Source organism: Aplidium turbinatum, chromosome 17 (assembly GCF_918807975.1).
Source record: "Aplidium turbinatum chromosome 17, kaAplTurb1.1, whole genome shotgun sequence".
NCBI classification, from domain to species: Eukaryota; Metazoa; Chordata; class Ascidiacea; order Aplousobranchia; family Polyclinidae; genus Aplidium; species Aplidium turbinatum.
In genome coordinates, this window is record NC_137488.1 from 17989570 (window position 1) to 17998041 (window position 8472).

The following is an 8472-nucleotide window of genomic DNA, read 5'->3' on the forward strand; positions in this document are numbered from 1 at the left end:
TCAACTTATTTTGTTCAACTTATCGTTGTTATTCCTGAAGAAGGCGCTATATGATGGCACAAATGAGGGCACTATGATGTGTCAAAAGCATTCGATGGAAATATTATTGTTTTCTGTGCGTGTTTAAAAATGAATAATGTAGAATCCGGTTATGTGATGTGGCTTGACGTTGCATGTTTGGGGCAAAACAAGAAGAGCTCTCTTTCAAAGCTGAACAAACATTTGGAGCAGGCCTGGCTTCCTAATGAAGATTATCAAAATGAGTGGCCTTCCAAAAGCTTTCTAAAGCAGCTTATATTTCCGGAAATGTCAAGAAACAGTCCTATTATCGCACAAAGGTTTATTATTACAGAACGATGCAGCACTGTATATTTATTTTTGTTATCTTATCACTAACAATTCCAGGACAAGAAATACTATACACACAAACGATACAGCTGGAACAAATTCTCAGTCACGACAGCAAACAGAATAAACGGCAAAACGTTGTTGTATACATTTGAATGCACCAAAGGCACATCTTTTAAGTGGGCGATTAACCAAATCATCTGATTAGTTAATCGAGAAACAATTTGCGTTAAATTAATCTGTGGATGACTGATTGAAGATTCCAATCATCAGACTAAGTTAGTGCGTAAAGAAAAAAGTTTTTGCCCAATCAAGCCATTTAATCAGGAGATTTGCTTAATCGGAGAATTGTGGATGATTTGCTGTTGATGCATTGAACTCGTGAACAATTTCGGATAAAGATACATTGCTAAAGCGCTCAATAAAACAAAGAGGTATTAGAAGCAAATTTCCTTCCAAACATGGACAAATCAGCATGATATCAACTTGATTTGTGAAAATGTAAGGATAACAAAACAAAAGTGTGAGCATGTTTCGCTTTACAGACAACAGAACAAAACTGGCGAGAACACTGTCGGTAGTTCAACCAAGAGCAAATCCAAAGTTTCCAAGATCAATGTCTTCGTAGATATTTCGTTCTTTCTTTAGATTTGCGTAAGCTGGGTTGGAATTCTATAAAAAGTGAGAACAAAAATTATGTAAAAGAAGGCGCAGATAGCAAAATGAAACTTATTATTAGCTGCTTCACACAATACCATCCGTGACTTACTGTTATGCGAGTACTTAGATCTTCTAATTCTTTCCTCAAATCCGAAAAAGTAGGTCGGTGAAAAGAGTGAAGATTCCAACATCGTCCCATGACACCATAGCTATAAAAGAAGAGAACGCAACATACCTCACAGACTATCATGTAAACATAAAGTTTCTAAAGGTATAAAATGTCTATATGTAATCGAAAATTCTGACACTACTTTATGACGTCATAACTGAAAAACGAAGATTGCGTTATCCTCTAAACCAGAGTTTCCCAAACTGTGGTCCGCGGACCATTGGTGGTCCGCGACGACTGCACAGGTAGTCCGTGGCAATATGACAAGAAATTAGAAAGTCACACATATACGTTGTACAGTACGTACCCTGTTAAAGATAATTGCCGCAGTTCTTAATTAATACAGAGTTGATTTTCTCTGACGTTACACAACATTTGGAATTGCTTTCTGCACATTTCAAGAAGTACTTTTTAAAAGAGACATATGAGAATTTTGACTGCATTTTAAACCCTTTTGTTGTTACAAAGACTGATCTGTCAGGACGCGAAGAAGAAGAATTAGCTGAATTATCATCTGATCGAAATTTGATGCTTAGTTTCAATCAAACAGCAATTGCATCTTTCTGGTTGAGTGTTGTGGAGGATTACCCATTTCTATCGCAAAAGGAAACTAAAATTTTATTGCCTTTTGTCACAACCTACATGTGTGAGACAGCATTTTCAGCTCTTACCAACATGAAGACAAAATACAAATCCAGACTTTCTGTGGACCCTAACTGACAAGTTTGCCTTTGACAAATAACTCCAAGAATTGATGACTTATGCAACAAGAAGCAACTCCATCCGTCTCATTAATGTTGTCAGTTTTTTAAATAAACAAAGTTCGAATTTGTTCATTTTTATCTTTGTATTGGAATTGAGGGTCCGCGAATAAACAGATTCACAAATAGTGTTCGGTGGCCCAAAAAAGTTTGGGAAACCCTGCTCTAAACATCCAAGTTTAACAATAATTGAGCTTGCATGAGGAGGAAGACAAGCACCTTCACGTGGTCCCCCCGTCACTAACATACGAAATCATAAATGAAACGTGTGCGAAACGAAGCTTGTCAAACAAGAGCTAACGAGACTGTTCAGCGCAGGGTGGGTAGGGGAATGACCTTTTCAGGGCACGGCAGTGCTCGCACTGTCGAAAAGTACCGACCACCCACCGTACTGCAGCTGAACACCGAGGGCATCACGGCCAGCAAGCTCAGCATCATCGAGCACCTGGCCACCAAGCATCAAGCCCTCATCATCCTTCTCCAGGAGACCCACTGCACATCTGTGGATAAGTTGGTACTAACCAACTTCACACTCGCAGGCGCAACTTGCAGCAGGAAACACGGCCTCGCCATGTTTGTCCATGACCGGCTGAGCTGGTCCTTGGTTGATCAATCCCAAGCTCAATCGGAGATCGAGTGGCTTTGTGTTGATATAGCAGGCTACAACATCGTCAATGTCTACAAGCCTCCACCTTCGCGGATAACATCAACAGCCATCCCAGTGTTCCCCCACCCCAGCCTCTACGCTGGCGACTTTAACTGCCACCAAACTGACTGGGGCTACAACTCCATCAACAACGACGGAGAAAGTCTGGCCGCTTGGGCAACCAACAACAACCTCGCCCTCTTATACGATCCTAAGGGCGCAGCGAGCTTCCTCTCCGGTCGTTGGAACACTGGCACGAACCCAGACCTGGCTTTTGCAAGGGATGACCCCGATGATCGCCAGCCGGACAGACGTGTGCTAGAGAAGTTCCCAAGGTCTCAAAATCGACTCTGGCTTATCATGTCCCCCTTGCTCGCCACACCTATTCCGAGCAAGCCTGTCAAGCGATGGAACTTCAGAAAGGCCGATTGGGAATACTACAGCTTCCTCACAAACGAAGCTACGCAGTACCTCCCATCCCCACACACCATCAAAGTGGACGAAGCCTACCAGGACTTCTGTGATGCAATCATATCTGCGGCAAAAGACTCCATCCGGCGAGGTCGACGGAAAAGCTACATACCTTGCTGGGATGTGAAGTGCGACAGGCTCTACTGCGACTTCCTCCGTTCCCCCCAGGGCACCGCCACCTCCAACTCAGCAACAGCCCTGCTGGCAAGATTGCATTCAAAGAGGAAGGAGCGCTGGACAGAAGCCATCGACTCAATCGACTTCACGCACTCCAGCCGCACAGCATGGAGTACACTCAACAACCTCACTGGCAGATCATGTGCCCCTTGTCGCCAATGCCCCATTTCAGCAAATGCCATCGCCTCACAACTTGTAAAAAATGGAGTGCACAGAACAAGAGACCGTGAATCAGACAAGTCCATCCTCAAGGAAATGACGGAACTCTGGAAGGTCCCAACACCTATCGAAGGCAACATCTCTGGTGAGTTTACCCCAGAGGAACTTGCCTCTGTCCTCTAGCACCTAAAGCCAGGCAAATCCCCGGGCCTTGACCACCTATGCCCGGAACTAATACTCCAAGCTGCCCCCACTATGAGGTCCTGATTAAAAGACTTCCTTTCCTGCTGCTTGCGTCACCTGCGCATCCCAAGAATCTGGAGAAGAGCCCTAGTGATTGCAGTCCCAAAGCCGAAAAAGCCCCCAGGGGATCCGAAGAGCTACCGTCCCATCTCTCTGCTCTGTACCCCTTCAAGATACTCGAGAGACTTATCTACGCCCGTGTCGAACCGATAATAGACCCTCAACTCCCCCGGGAACAAGCCGGCTTTCGCCGCGGAAGATCAACCGTAGACCAGGTCACTCTGATGACCCAAGACATCGAGGACAGCTTCTCGGCAAAAAAGAAGGCTGGCGCTGTGTTTGTCGATCTCACGGCTGCCTACGACACTGTATGGCTCAGCGGCCTTACCTGCAAACTACTCCGTCTCCTTCCTGACAGGCACATGGTCCATATGATTATGGAACTTGTGCAAAACCGCAGCTTTACCCTCTCCACCGGTAGCGGCCGACGAAGTAGACTACGTCGACTCAGGAACGGCGTCCCACAGGGCTCTGTCCTGGCTCCCCTCCTCTTTACCACATACATCTATGACCTGCCTGACACCATCTCCAGGAAGTATGCTTACGCAGGCGACCTGGCTCTCCTACATCCAGCCGGAGATTGGCAGCCAATGGAGAGAAACCTAAGCCAGGACATGTCAACTATATTAACATATCTCCAGAAATGGAAGCTACAGCTCAGCAAGGCAAAGACAGTGTCGGCGGCCTTCCATCTAAACAACAAGGAAGCAAAACGTGAGATCAACATCACCACCGATGACGAACACCTCCCCTACTGCGCCGAACCCACCTACCTCGGCGTAACCCTGGACAGGTCACTCACGTACCGACGACACCTGGAGTCACTGCGCAAAAAACTATCTGCGAGCGTTGCACTTTTGAGGCGGCTGGCGGGTTCCGGCTGGGGAGCTCACGCAAAAACCCTTCGCACAGCTACCTTGGCCCTCGTCCATTCTACCGCCGAGTACTGCGCACCAGTGTGGTGCCGCAGCTCTCACACCCGCCACATTGACACCGCCATCAACGACGCACTACGCACTGTGACTGGATGCCTGCGTCCCACTCCAACGGACTGCCTTCCCATCCTTGCAGGCATCCAACCTGCTGAGCTTCGCCGTAAAGGAGCCATGATTTCCCTTGCTCGTCGGCGCTGAACCCCGACCACCTCCTCCACAGTACATTCCAGCGCCTACCTGCAGAACAGCAGCGACTGAAATCAAGACACCCATTTGTGCCCGCCGCACGACAGCTTCTGAACAGTGTTGAAGATCTTGGAATAAGTGCGGAACACTGGACGAACTACACATGGAACACGGAGTGGAAAAACAACACCTCCCGACTCCGTGATTTCTTACCCGACGTCGATCCCCACCCTCCGGGAATGTCCCTCACAAGACTTGCGTGGGTCCGGCTTAACCGCCTACGAACCGGCGTCGGTCGCTTTCGTTCAGACATGTGCAGATGGGGCCTGGCTCCCTCACCGGGATGCGAGTGTGGTGCCACAGACCAGACAGTAGACCATGTCGTCCATGACTGCCCAATCCATCAACCACCACATGGAACGCTTGGACTGAAAGCCCTGGATGACGAGACTATCGAGTGGCTGATGGCCTCATGCCCAAACATATAGTCCGGAAGAAAGCTCATACGACGAAGAAGAAGCTTGCATCAATGGCGGGCTATTCAACGATGCGAACTTACAATTCATCTGGGCAGTAACTTGGTTGTTATCATGTGAATATTATATCCGATCAAATGTAAATTCCCTTGTAGTTACTTACGATGCTGCAAACCAGGTTTGCTTGAGGCTCAATTTCAGCGTAGCAATGATAAAAAATCATACACAACAGGAAGATGAGTTTACCAAATTATTGGTTGAAGAGTATGGTGAAAGTCTTGTAAGTAGAACGTTGTAATAATGACAGGTAGCTAGCTATGTTATAGAAAATTGTTTAAGCACACATTGATGTACATTTGGAGAGTTGATTGGTATAGAACTTTTGGGTTAACTTTCATTTGTGTATATACATTTGGGTTTTGTATCGCATTTACGTGCACAATACAAAGATATTGTAAACCAAGTTAGCTCTTCGCATTCAGGCTATACTGCCTGGTTGGTAAAGATTTAAGTTTGTTACCGGAATGCATGGAAGTCAACCTTCATGTCCACCTTCTGGCACGTCATTATGTGTCTTGTCAAGACACAATCATTTATGATAATGCACTTTTTGTTCTTTTTCCAGCAAATAGAAAATATTTTATAGAGTTCATTGTCTCCAACATTGCATTTATGACATAACAATTTGTTTAGCATTATGATGTAAGAGTTGTAGTTGGCAATTATCATCACTATCATTATGTTCCTTCCTCGTACTGAGGGTTGGATACAATGCGCTCTTATTCTCGACCATGAGCTGTGCGTACTGCACTTTCGTAACTTAATTTTGTCCATTTAGTGGTGTTTGTTGTCCAAATCATTCTTGGTCTGCCTTTGTTTCTTTTATCGTTTATCTCCCTTCTATTAATAATCTTTGTAACGAGTTTTTCCTTATTGTGTGCCCGAAATACTTCAATTTTCTTCTTTTGACTATTTGTAAAAGAAATTTTCTTGAATTGAGTTTAGAGAGTACTTCATCGTTAGTGATCTTTTGTTTCCATGAAATTTTTAACATTTGCCTGTATGTCCAGAGCTCGAAGGCATCGATCCGTTTCTTTGTTTTTTGTGACATTGTCCAAGTTTCAGAATTGTATGAAAGGGTTGACCAAATATAGCATTTTAATATGCTTTGACGAATTGAAACAATGAAAACTATTAATACTACAAAAAGTGCTCAATGCTAGGCAAAAAGGCAAAGCAGAGCGAATTAAAATCTGAAGCCTTTACAAATTGTTTCACCTAACGGATCATCAGAAGGTCTTAATTTGAATAAGACCTTCTGATGATCCGTTAGGTGAAACAATTTGTAAAGGCTTCAGATAGTAATAACTAGGGCCATTTTTATATGACCTTAAAAAATCAATAATATGACTTTATTTTTTGAAAAATATGACTTTATATGACTTTATGTGAAAATCGTTTATTTTTACATGCGAATAACGTCACTCACCGAACTAAAGAGTAAAACATACGCAACATAACAGTAATACACATCCATTTTTATTTTAAACCACTGTTGTAGTACAGTTTCATGTAGTGTGGAATGTTAGAGTCTTTGAAGTTACGATTTGGACGTGAAATGACTTTAGTAAGGAAAATGAGCGCTCCACAGACGCTGACGTGGGTTGACACTTCTGCAGTTTTGCATAAAGCGCTGGTGAAATGTCTTGTCATTGTAGCTCCATAATTTGTTTCACATCGTTTTTGTCCAATCGCTTCTTAATGTAATTTTTGAGCTCAAGCGGATCTTTTCAGAAATCAAGGGCATTTAGATCAGCATGGGCCTCTTTGATGGTGTAGCCTACGTACAACTTTCCATTTTGAGTATTAAGTTTGAAATATTGTTGTAGTGGAGGCATATTTCTGTTAACTGACTACTGACTAGTCAACTTTGGATCGTTGACAGAATTTTTGACGCTCTTTACAGTGACTCTTTACTTTCTTAGTGGTTAATTGCTTCACTGCTTAAATTGGTACTTTTTATTTAAAGTATACAACGGTATGACTTTATAACTCAAAAATATGACTATATAACTTAAAAAGCTGATTTATGACCTAACCAGGAAAATATGACTTTATATGACTTCATAACTTTCTTATTATACCTCGTAGGGATGCGGTTTTTGCGTTAAAATTGATTTCACGACTTACTGATGCATAGAAAAAAATATGACTTTAATGACTTTAAATGGCCCTAGTAATAACTATATTTGATTTAATTCGCTCTGCTTTGACGAATTGATATATTTAAACGTTGATTGATTAAAATATTTTTCATTTTTCCAAATGTAGTTCTTGCAATTTCTATCCGTCTTAGAATTTCATGTTCACACCTCCCATCTTCAGTTATTAATGTCTAAGATATAAAAAAGATTTTGCTTTTTGTATAAATTCATTGTCAATTATAATTTGTAGTACTGGAGTGTCTTTGATGGTCAAATATTTTTCCTCTTTGATGGTCAAATGTTAGTAGCTGCATCATTTAAGGTTTCTTTAATTTCATTCCAACTTCTATCTATAGTTTCTTGTGTAATTACTTGAGGAATTTCTGTTTGCTGTAATAATTCAAACTTATTGTTTAGTGTAATACTGCATTTCTCTCGATATTGTTCATTTTTATGCATGGTCATTAGGGTGAATCGTTTTTTAACTTTTTTTCTTAATTGCTTATTAATAGTGCGAAGTTGTGCACGGAAAAGTTGTGCACTGAGATTGTAAGCACAACACAAAATTTTTTTTTTTAAATTGTGATATCTTGGAATGCCCCAAAAAAGTTGAAATATTAGAAAAAGTGGAAAATTTCCAAAAATTTTATTTTTCGTTTTAGTTTTTAATCGCTTCAGAAAATTTCCGAAAATCAATATTTACTTCGCATTGCTGATTTCATGGTTGTCTGTATCCTGTTCAATAACATGAATATTCACCAACGTTTGCTGCCTTCCCCCTTAGTGCGGGCTTTTTGTATGTTATGTAGGTAACACAGCACACACTTGACTTACTGCAGGTTTCAAGCTGTATCTCTCTCACTCAGCTACACGGATCGCAAATCGATCTCATGACGACGACCATAACTCTAATTTCGTACCACGATACCAGACTTGTGGCGATGCGTTCGATGGCACTTATGTGTGATCGCTATGCC

General features: G+C 42.4%; 1 long non-coding RNA gene across 1 annotated transcript; it reads right to left on the bottom strand.

Annotated features, from left to right (window-relative positions):
- Positions 1 to 334: 334 nt before the first annotated feature.
- LOC145787003 (uncharacterized) lies at positions 335 to 5416 on the bottom strand. Its single transcript, XR_014291338.1, has 3 exons — positions 5375 to 5416; positions 1118 to 1217; positions 335 to 1020 (listed from the first exon to the last, which is right to left on the bottom strand). It is a non-coding gene; the product is annotated as an uncharacterized LOC145787003 (long non-coding RNA).
- Positions 5417 to 8472: the final 3056 nt, after the last annotated feature.